Raw genomic sequence first — 10963 nt, 5'->3', positions numbered from 1 at the left:
TCTAGGTTGACCTGGTTGACCTGATTCGGGAAAAAGTCCAAGTATGGAGACTTGGCACCGGAAAAGTCCAAGCAGGGAGCTTGGCACTGGAAAAGTCCAAGTATGGAGACTTGGCATTGGAAAAGTCCAAGCAGGGAGCTTGGCACGCGAAAAGTCCAAGTATGGAGACTTGGCACGGAAAAGTCCAAGTATGGAGACTTGGCACGAGAAGTCGGTGAGGCAGGCAGTGGAAAGTCCTAACGGGATGTTAGGCGGTTGGAAAGTCCTGGTGAGTGCACGAGGGAAAGTCCTAACTGGATGTTAGGCGGTTGGGAAGTCCTGGTGAGGGTAGAAGGAAAGTCCCGGTGAGTGAAGCCAGATTCTAGTGAGTGAAGCCAGGTGAAAATCCTGGTGAGTGAAGCGGTGAAAATCCTAGTGAGTGAAGCTAGGTGAATGAGAAAGTCCTAACGGGATGTTAGGCAGTGTGGAAAGTCCTGGTGAGTAAAGCCAGCGGTGGGAAAGTCCGGTGAGTGAAGCCAGCGGTGAGAAAGTCCTAACTAGGATGTTAGGCGGTGTGGAAATCCTAGTGAGGCAGGTGAAAGTCCCGTGAGTGAAGCCAAGCAAATGGAGATCCAGGTGGATCGGACTTAGTGTTGGAAAGTCCAAGTAGGTCAGAGATTGACCGGACACTTGGCGAGTAGTAGGTCAAGGGAGTGACCGGATGTTAGGGATGAAGTACCAATAGGTCAAGGTTGACCGGATATTGGTTTGGAAGTCTTGGGACTTGGTTTGGGCCAAACTAGCTTCGGATCGGTCACCGGACCGATCCAGGATATTGTTTGCTCGATCGGTCCGGTGACCGATCGATATCCGGTCAAGTTTCGTTACCGATCGGCCCGGTGACCGATCGCCAGTAACAGAGGCGAAGAGAGGCAGGCGATCGGTCCACGCATCGATCAGGCGTCCTGATCGGTCGGGGACCGATCGAGACGATGTCGCTGAGGTTGGGATCGGTCCGAGACCGATCCAGCGGCCCGATCGGTCCACGCATCGATCGAACCCGCACGAAGGTGGGCAGTCAGAAGAAAGGCGATCGGTCCGGGACCGATCGAATAGGTCCTGATCGGTCTCCCGACCGATCAGTACTAGCCGCCAGGCCGCAACGCCAGATTTCTTCCGTGTTTTCTTCGCCGCAGTTATAAAGGAGGGCTACTACCGCGAGCCAAAGTCTTCTTCTTCTTCAATCTTTTCTCGCCTCGCTGAGCTTTGGTTGAGCTCTCATTGCCGAGTTCTGTTGAACTCGCCAAGCTCGCGTGAGTTTCCGCTGGTGTTCTAGCTTTGGATCCGAGAAGCCGCTTCATCAAGGTTCCAATGACAACGAGAGGCAAGCAAGTGTATTACAATTTCTATTGTTCTTGTTTGTTTTCTCCATTGTTGTACTCCTTTGTTTGCTGTTGCAAAAGATTGTGGTGAGGTTTCTCCACCCATAAGGAGTTTATATTAGCCGGTTCTCCGGGGACTCATCCACCGACGGATTGACCGGACTCGTCCACCTTACGGACACGCCGAGGAGTAGGAGCCCTAATCTCCGAACCTCGTTACATCCATCGAGTTTGAGGTTTGATTTCTTTCTTTGTCGCTTCTATTGTTTTATTTCCGCTGCGCTAACTCGACATTGTAGAAAGAATCGAACGAATTGGGGTCGGCTATTCACACCCCCCCTCTCTAGCCGTACGAAGGATCCTAACAAGTGGTATCAGAGCAAGGCCGCTCTTCATCGGATTCACACCCGTGGGAGCACAAGCGCTAGAGATGGATCAATTCGGAGAAGACATCACCATTCCACCCTTCTACAACGACAACTTCGCATATTGGAAGGTAAGGATGATGTATTTTCTTAGGACTAATATGTGGAATTGGTTTTGTGTACAAGAAGGGTTTACTCCTCCAATGGATAAAGAAGGAGAGCCTCTAGAGAAGAACAAGTGGACAAAGGAACAAGTCCATCAATCAACGGTCAACAATGAGGTAACTAAAACAATTGAATTTTCATTACCTACTAATATTTTGCGTAAGATAGGTGAATACAACAATGCCAAGGAGTTGTGGGATAACTTGGCCAAGTACCATGAGGAGAGTTCCACTTCAAGTCATGAAGAGGAGCCTAGTGAGCCAAGTAGCTCACATCATGGAGGGAGCGAATTGGGAGTTGAGGGCTACTCAACATCCAAGGAAGAAGAGGAGGAGAGTTCCTCTTGTTCAAGTTCGGAGCAAGAAGAAGAGGCATCTACCTCCGGAAGGGATGAGGAAGAGAGCTCACACCCATGCCCAAACCTAGGTAACTCAAGCATTTCAATTTCAAATAAGTTACATATAATATGCTTTGAGTGTAGGGAGTGTGGACATTACAAGAGCAAATGTCCAAAGAGAGTTAGGAAGACTCCACCGGCACCAAAGGTCAAGGAAGCCGGAGTCCCAACACGCAAAGGCAAGAAGCACGTGGTGTGCTTTCAATGCAAGCAACGGGGACACTATAGGAGCCAATGTCCGAAGGGGAGGAAACCTCGCAAGGACAAGAGATCGAGCACATCGATAGGGGGAGCTAAGGCAAACCCTAAGGTATCTTTTAAGGCTCATTCGTGCAATTCTAGTAGGATACATGCTAGTAATTTTATTGCATTAGTCAATAATGATAAGCATGTTAACCTTAGGAATCAATACATGTGTTTAGATGCTAAGCATGTTAACTTAGATAAGGATAATACTAGGAAGGCCAACTCTAGGATTAACTCATCTAAGGCTAAGGAGAACCTAGGTAGAAACCCCAAGACAACTAGACATATGCCTAGGAACACCTCAAGAAAGAATGATAAATCAACACTTGAGGTATTAGAGAAGGAGAATCAAGTCTTGAGGTCAAGACTTGATACTTTGGAAAAGGCTCTTAAGAACTTGGAGAAGTCATCTCTAGGGTTTAAGGGTCAAATTTCAAAGCCCAAGGACAAGAAAGGTTTGGGTCACAAATCTAAGTCCCAAATGGTCAAGCCCACTTACCACAATGTTCCATTCGATTATGGAACAAAACCTAGGGCTAGGAAGACCATCACCAAGGTCACAAGGGGAGTCACCCCTAGAGTTGATCTTGATGAGTCCCAAATGACCAAGGCTTTAAAGCCTAAGAGGGTCATTAGGAGGGTTGCTAGGGAAGTTATCCCTAGTGAATATTTAGTGAACCCAATGAGCTCTAATAGGTATTGGGTTCCTAGGAGCATCTTCTCTACCCCATAGATGGGTTAGAGAGTGTCAACTCCAATAAGAAGGGTAGTTAACCCAACTTTGAGGAAATTGACACTCAAGGAGCATTTTCAAGGTTTTGTGAACCTTTGAAAATGAAATGAATTATCATTTACTCCTTTGAAGAGTTAAATGTGCCTAAAGATTGGAAATCTCATTTTTAATCTCAATTGGCACAATTTGGAAAAACCTAGAGAAATATCAAATTGGGATTTTGATACTCTCTTAGGTAATCAAGGCAATCCGGGCCTTAATTTAGAAGTGCTACTCTTGTAGAGTCTTAAATGGTATAAATCAAACAAGAGATCAAGAAATGCCAATTTGGGTTTTGACATTTTCTTGGAGCACTTTGGGCAATCTAGGATTAGAATTTAAGTTAGCTAAGTAATTAAGGATACTTAGATAGGTAATCTAGGTATTTTATTTGTGTTAACTTACCATGATTGTTTGCCATATGCCATGTCATGACATCATATTTAATTTATGATCATTTGAAATGTCATGATAATGCTTAGGTTATCTATATGTCATGTTTTAGTTAAGTTTCATACTTTATGCCATGACATCATGACATTGGCACATGTTTTCATATCATTATATGCCATGTCATCATCTCTTGCATTATAATCAATGAAATTGATTTAAGGACAAACATATAATTTGATATTGAGATCAAATTGGTGTTTAGAGAATGCATGAGACCTTAGTCTAAGATACCTAAACCCATATCTCACATCAAAATTGACATGGATGTGTTTGATACACTTTAGATGTGTGTGAGATATTAGGATCATGAGTTAGGATCAAGGTGCATAGTTCTTGTACCTAGATGAGCCTAATTCAAGAAATGAGGGATCATAGGGAAAGCTTGTGTACAAGTCATGTACATTTAGCCCTAAGATTATGGTCCTAAATTCAAATGGTTTTAAAAGCATTTTAAAATTGATTTGGAAAACCTTGATGAAGCTTTCCTAGTGATAGCATTCATCATTGAACATTGTGATACAAAGTTGAGTTAAAACTTGAACTATTTCAAAGTTTTTGAACTTTGTATCAAGATTTGAAAATGGAAACTATTTTCATAGAAAATTATTTTTCCATGATAGTGTATGATATGAGGAATGTATCCTCAAAATTTCACAATTTTTCGAATTTTCTGGAATTTATTAGGAGTTTCTGAATTTGAAGGAACTGAAATCTCGATTAGAGGTCGGATCGGTCACCGGACCGATCCAGAGAAGAACTGATCGGTCTAGGGACCGATCGATTTCTGATCGGTCCGGGACCGATCATGCTGTGTTCTGATTTTCACAGGTGTCTGAAATTTCAGTTTTTGAATTGGAGGTTTGAAACTCCCAAGACATTGTTGGTGCAATGGTCAAGGGGAGTTGATCATTAGGGGAGTTTTACCTATTAGTCAAGGGGAGTTGACTTTAGGGGAGTTTTACTCCTTAAGATTTTGAGGATTAGTGATATGGGATTATCGCTAAGTTGATTGTTGAGTTTAGTACCATGGGGAAATTAAGAGTTTCAATGAAAGGTATGGGACTTTCATTAGGAAGAAACTCTTGACCTTGATACTCTCTTTTTCTTTTGATGTGTGTCAAAAAGGGAGATTGGAGAATTATTAGAGAACCCAAGTTAGGTTATCGGTTTAACCTAAGCTAGGGGAAGATTGTCAAGGAATGTTCGAGGAAGAACATTGGAATACTTTTTGATGTATGTCAAAAAGGGGGAGAATTATTAGAGAATCCAAGTTAGGTTATCGGGTTAACCTAAGGGGAGAATGTCCAGAGAATGTTCAAGGAAAGAACATTGGACATTGGAAGATGGTTGGAAAACCTAAGTTAGGTTATCGGATTAACCTAACTTGATTATGGTTTTGTCAAACATCAAAAAGGGGGAGATTGTTGGTGCAACCTTAGGTCAAGGTTGACCTGGTTGACCCGACTCGAGTTGACTTGACTCGAGTTGTATTTTGATGTTTGACTTGGGAAGATTGTTGATGCAACTTTAGGTCAAGGGTGACCTAGTTGAGTTGCATGTTGATGTTTGACACTCGTGAGGGAGTTCTATTCTTGATATGGGACAAGAATAGATGTTTGGGAGATTATTGGTGTAACCGTAGGTCTAGGTTGACCTGGTTGACCTGATTCGGGAAAAAGTCCAAGTATGGAGACTTGGCACCGGAAAAGTCCAAGCAGGGAGCTTGGCACTGGAAAAGTCCAAGTATGGAGACTTGGCATTGGAAAAGTCCAAGCAGGGAGGTACGCGAAAAGTCCAAGTATGGAGACTTGGCACGGAAAAGTCCAAGTATGGAGACTTGCACGGAGAAGTCCCGGTGAGTGAAGCCGGAGGAAAGTCCTAAGGATGTTAGGCGGTTGGAAAGTCCCGTGAGTGAAGCCAGTGGAAAGTCCTAACTGGATGTTAGGCGGTGGGAAGTCCTGGGTGAAGCCAGGCAAGGGAAAGTCCTGTGAGTGAAGCCAGACAGAAAAGTCCGTGGTGGAAGCCGGGTGAATGAAGTGAGGCGGTGAAAATCCTAGTGAGTGAAGCTAGGTGAATGAGAAAGTCCTAACTGGATGTTAGGCGTGTGGAAAGTCCTGGTGAGAAGCCAGGCAAGGGGAAAGTCATGGTGAGTGAAGCAGGAGAAAGTCCTAACTAGGATGTTAGGCAGTTCGTGGAGTGAGGCGGTGAAAGTCCCGTGAGTGAAGCGGGCAAGGAAAATCCAGATGGATCAGGGATGATCGACTGGTGTTGGAAAGTCCAAGTAGGTCAAAGGATTGACCGGACACTTGGTGGAGTTCTAGCAGTCGAGGGAGTGACCGGATGTTAGGGATGAAGTACCAATAGGTCAAGGTTGACCGGATATTGGTTTGAAGTCTTGGGACTTGGTTTGGGCCAAACCAGTTCGGATCGGTCACCGCACCGATCCGATATTGTTTGCTCGATCGGTCCGTGACCGATCGATATCGGTCAGAGTTTCGCCATCGACGGCCTGACCGATCGCCAAGCTTAACAGAGGCGAAGAGAGGCGCTGATCGGTCCACGATCGATCAGTATGTCCCGATCGGTGCGGGGACCGATCAGAGACGATGTCGCTGAGGTTGGGATCGGTCAGACCGATCCAGTTATGGCCCGACGTCCACGCACCGATCGTAACCCGCACGTAAGGTGGGCAGTCAGGAAGAAAGCCGATCGTCCGGGACCGATCGAATAGGTCCTGATCGGCCCCGACCGATTCAGTACTAGCCGCCAGGCCGCAACGCCAGATTTCTTCTTGTTTTCTTCGCTTTCGCAGTTATAAAAGGAGGGCTACGGCTGCAGCCAAAGTCTTCTTCTTCGCTGAATCTTTTCTCGCTCTCCGAGCTTTGGTTGAGCTCTCAGGCTGAGTTCGTTGAACTCGCCAAGCTCGCGTGAGTTTCCGCCGGTGTTCTAGCCGGATCCGAGAAGCCGCCATCAAGGTTCCACGACAACAAGAGGCAAGCAAGTGTATTACAATTTCTATTGTTCTTGTTTGTTTTCTCCATTGTTGTACTCCTTTGTTTGCTGTTGCAAAAGATTGTGGTGAGGTTTCTCCACCCATAAGGAGTTTATATTAGCCGGTTCTCCGGGGACTCATCCACCGACGGATTGACCGGACTCGTCCACCTTACGGACACGCCGAGGAGTAGGAGCCCTAATCTCCGAACCTCGTTACATCCATCGAGTTTGAGGTTTGATTTCTTTCCTTGTCGCTTCTATTGTTTTATTTCCGCTGCGCTAACTCGACATTGTAGAAAGAATCGAACGAATTGGGGTCGGCTATTCACACCCCCCCTCTCTAGCCGTACGAAGGATCCTAACACGCTGAAGACTCAGCATGTAGCTTCCGGAGTTTCTGTTGCGGGAGGACAGTTTGGTCAGTCCGGGACCCAGCGAGGCGGGCCAAAAGCCCAATCTTCACACCGTCAACAGAGGACAGCTCCCCCTGCGACAGCTGCATATGACATGCATGGTCAGGAGCATTCTGGTATCCTTGTGGAGAATCCCACGGTATTCCGCCTTAGTGTTCTCCTGTACTATTCATCAAGAAGAAGGATGGTACTCTGAGGTTGTGCATCGATTATAGGCAGTTGAATGCAGTGACTATCAGAAATAAGTACCCCTTACCACAGATTGAGGGTTTATTTGATCAGCTTAGAGATACATCAGTGTATTCTAAGATTGATCTGTGGTCTGGATATCATCAACTGAGACTTAGAGATTCTGATATTCAGAAGACAACATTTCGCACAAGATACGGACATTACGAGTTTTTGGTAATGCCATTTGGGGCTTACCAATGCTCCTGCAGTATTTATGGATTTGATGAACCGTATCTTTTTGGAGTATCTGGATCAGTTTGTGATTGTATTTATCGATGACATATTGATCTATTCACGTTCCGAGGAGGAACATGCGCAGCACCTTCGCATAGTCTTGGAGACTCTTCGACGACATCATCTGTATGCGAAGTTCAGCAAGTGTGCATTTTGGCTTCCCTCAGTTGGTTTTCTAGGACATGTGGTTTCTAGCCAAGGTATTTCAGTTGATCCTCAGAAGATCGAGGCTATCACTAGCTGGGAGCCGCCGAAGTCAGTCCAGGAGATCCGTAGTTTCTTGGGACTGGCTGGATATTACAGGCGATTTGTGGAGGGTTTCTCCAGTATTGCTATGCCATTGACACGTCTGACTAGGAAAGACGTGAAGTTCACGTGGTCAGAGGCTTGCGAGACCAGCTTCCGTGAGTCAAGCGAGATTAGTATCGCACCGCTTTGGTTTTACCTTCGGTGATGATGGATCTACATTACATGCACGCATCTCTTCGTGGCTTGGGCGCTTTTGATGCAAGACAGAGGGTAGTCTCCTATGCTTCGCGAAGGAGCAAGAGAAGAACTACCCAAGTACATGATTTAGAGCTAGTCGCTATTATCATTGCTTTGAAGATTTGACGACATCATCTTTATGGTATTACTTTTGAGATTCCTACTGATCATAAGAGTCTCAAATATATTTTTACCCAGAAGGAACTCAATCTCCGACAGAGGAGATGGATGGAGTTCCTGAAGGACTATGATTGTACTATTAGCTACCATCCGGATAAAGCTAATGTGGTTGCTGATGCACTTAGCAGGAAGTCCAGAGGGACTTTAGCTTGTCACCGAGTTTTAGTCACGGACTTGATTTGTGGATTCTCCGAGTTGGGCCTTGAGGAGCGGAGACATGAGCAGGTATTCTTGTTACCATGGTTGCTCATCGTCGATCGGGATGAGGATACGAGGCCCAGCCGAGATCAAGATTTACCTCATTAGCAACGGATAGCTTCCGGACAGTGACCGAGTTTACGAGATGATGAGGGATTGTTTATTTACGAGGCGATTGTGTGTACCTCCTCACCCGGTCATGGAGGAGTTACTCAGAGGCTCATCGTTCTAGATTTGCTATCCACCGTGGGACCCGTATGTATCGTGATTTGAGGCGTTCCTATTGGTGGAACGGTATGAAGAAAGACATTGCAGATTTTGTAGCTAAATGTCTTGTCTGTCAGCAGGTGAAGGCTGAGCACCAGAGACCTGCTGGTTTACTTCAGAGGATCCCTATTCCAGAGTGAAAGTGGGAGCATATTACTATGGATTTTGTGGTAGGATTGCCTAGGACTCGAGAGAATATGATGCGATTTGGGTAATCGTTGACCGATTAACCAACCAAGACACTTTTAGCGATCCGAAGACCGATTCTCGGATCGATTAACGAGTTATATTGTCGAGAGGTTATCAGATTGCATGGGGTTCCATTGAGCATTATATCCGATAGAGACCCACGCTTCACGTCCCGACTCGCAGTAGTCTCAGCAGCCTTGGGCACAACTGCTTCAAGATCGATTCCATCCGCATGATGGGCGCCGTGAGCGGACTATTCAGACATTGGAGGACTTGCCGAGGTCTTGTGTCATGGACTTGGAGGCAGCTGGGAGGACCACCGCCATTAGTGGAGTTCGCCTACAACAACAGCTATCATTCGGCTATCCAGATGGCACCGTTTGAGGCGTTGTATGGTAGGCCTTGTCGGACACCCGTCCTCCGGGAAGAGGTTGGGGAGGCTCAGTTGGTAGGACCTGAGAGCTCAGCAGGATGCGGAGCTGGTTCGCACTATCGACGGAGGATGTCGAGGCTCGGGACCGCCGAAGAGTTATGCCGATCGAGACGGAGACCCCGGAGTTCTCTACGGTGATCACGTAGCTGAGAGTTTCACCCACGAAAGGGTGAAGAGATTTGGTCTTGAGGTAAGTTAGCTCCACGATATATCGGGCCTTCCAGATCTTGGAGAGGATTGGAGCGATAGCTCTAGCGCTACCACCATCTCTAGCTGGCATTCACGATGTATTCCATGTATCTATGCTGAGGAGATACGTATCCGATCCGGCACATGTTCTGTCAGATATATCTATTCCTATTCAGCCTGATGTTACTTACGAGGAGGTTCCGATGCGGATTCTGGACCACAGGGAGCGTCAGCTACGGAACAAGACTGTCCGACTGGTTAAAGTCGGATGACAGCATCATTCTGACGAGGAGGCTACATGGGAGCTGGAGGATACGATCCGAGCTCGATACCCCCATCTTTTTACTTGAGGTATGTGGGTTAGAGTTTCTTTCAGCATTTATACTATTTGGTTATGTTATAGTGTTGGCTGTTGATTATAGCGAAATTTGGGGACCAAATTTTTATTAGTAGGGGAGGATGTGAGATCTCGGAAAATTTAAATAGATAGGGTTATTTCCAATTAGCCTTACAATATTTTTCCAGAATTTTTAGAAATTTTCTGGGAATTTATCGGAGCTCGTACGACGAGTTTTGAGGGGATTAATTCCGGGTACAGATAAGGCCTATTCGGGATACCCATTTAAGTGAGGAAATATTTTAATATATAAATCCATTTCCTTTATTTTCTTTCCCCAATCCCATCGCCGAACCCGAGCCCTCCTTCCCCGATCTCCCCTCTCTTCCCTACTCTCTGCTCTCTCGCGGACAAGCGACGCCGAAGGGAATGAAGCTTTGATCTCCGGCGATCTTCCTCTGCCGGCGTCAACACCCTAAGCTCAGATCTGGCCGGTGTTTCTCCTCTCCGGGTCTTCTTCGGCTGAGGAGTTGCTATTCGGTGGATTGTGCACCGATTGTTGACGATCGATGAAGGCGTGGAGGCTAGGGCACGGAGGGGGATGGAGGTGCGTCGTTCCTAGCTGATCTGTGCCCTTCTCTTCTCGAGTTTCCTTGTTCTCTTCGGCCTCGACAAGTGACGGTGAAGGCTTTTCCATCGCCGCCCCAAATCGTTTCAGTCGGAGAGAAATTAGGGCTATCAACGCCCGATCTGTCCAACACCGGCGGTGTGGGTGAGGTAACAACCTTTGCCTTCACTATTTCTTCCCGATCCTCCTCTCTGTTCATCGGCAAGAATGTGCTATGCCTAACTCTATCATCGGTTCTTTTGTTTTCTCTCCGGTGGACAGCGATAACAGTGATCTTGGAAGTAGAGGAGCGGCTAGATTCTAGCCCATCACTATTAGCTGGGTTTGCATCACCGGATCTGTGATTGCCACTGGCGACTGTAGAGGAGGAGGTAAGGTGTAACAGATTGTTTCTTGAGTTAGGTTGTTGCTTGAATTTGGAATGC

The sequence above is a fragment of the Zingiber officinale genome, chromosome 3B (genome assembly GCF_018446385.1).
Source record: "Zingiber officinale cultivar Zhangliang chromosome 3B, Zo_v1.1, whole genome shotgun sequence".
NCBI lineage: Eukaryota > Viridiplantae > Streptophyta > Magnoliopsida > Zingiberales > Zingiberaceae > Zingiber > Zingiber officinale.
The sequence above is the reverse complement of the archived record's forward strand: the minus strand, read 5'-3'. Positions refer to the sequence as shown.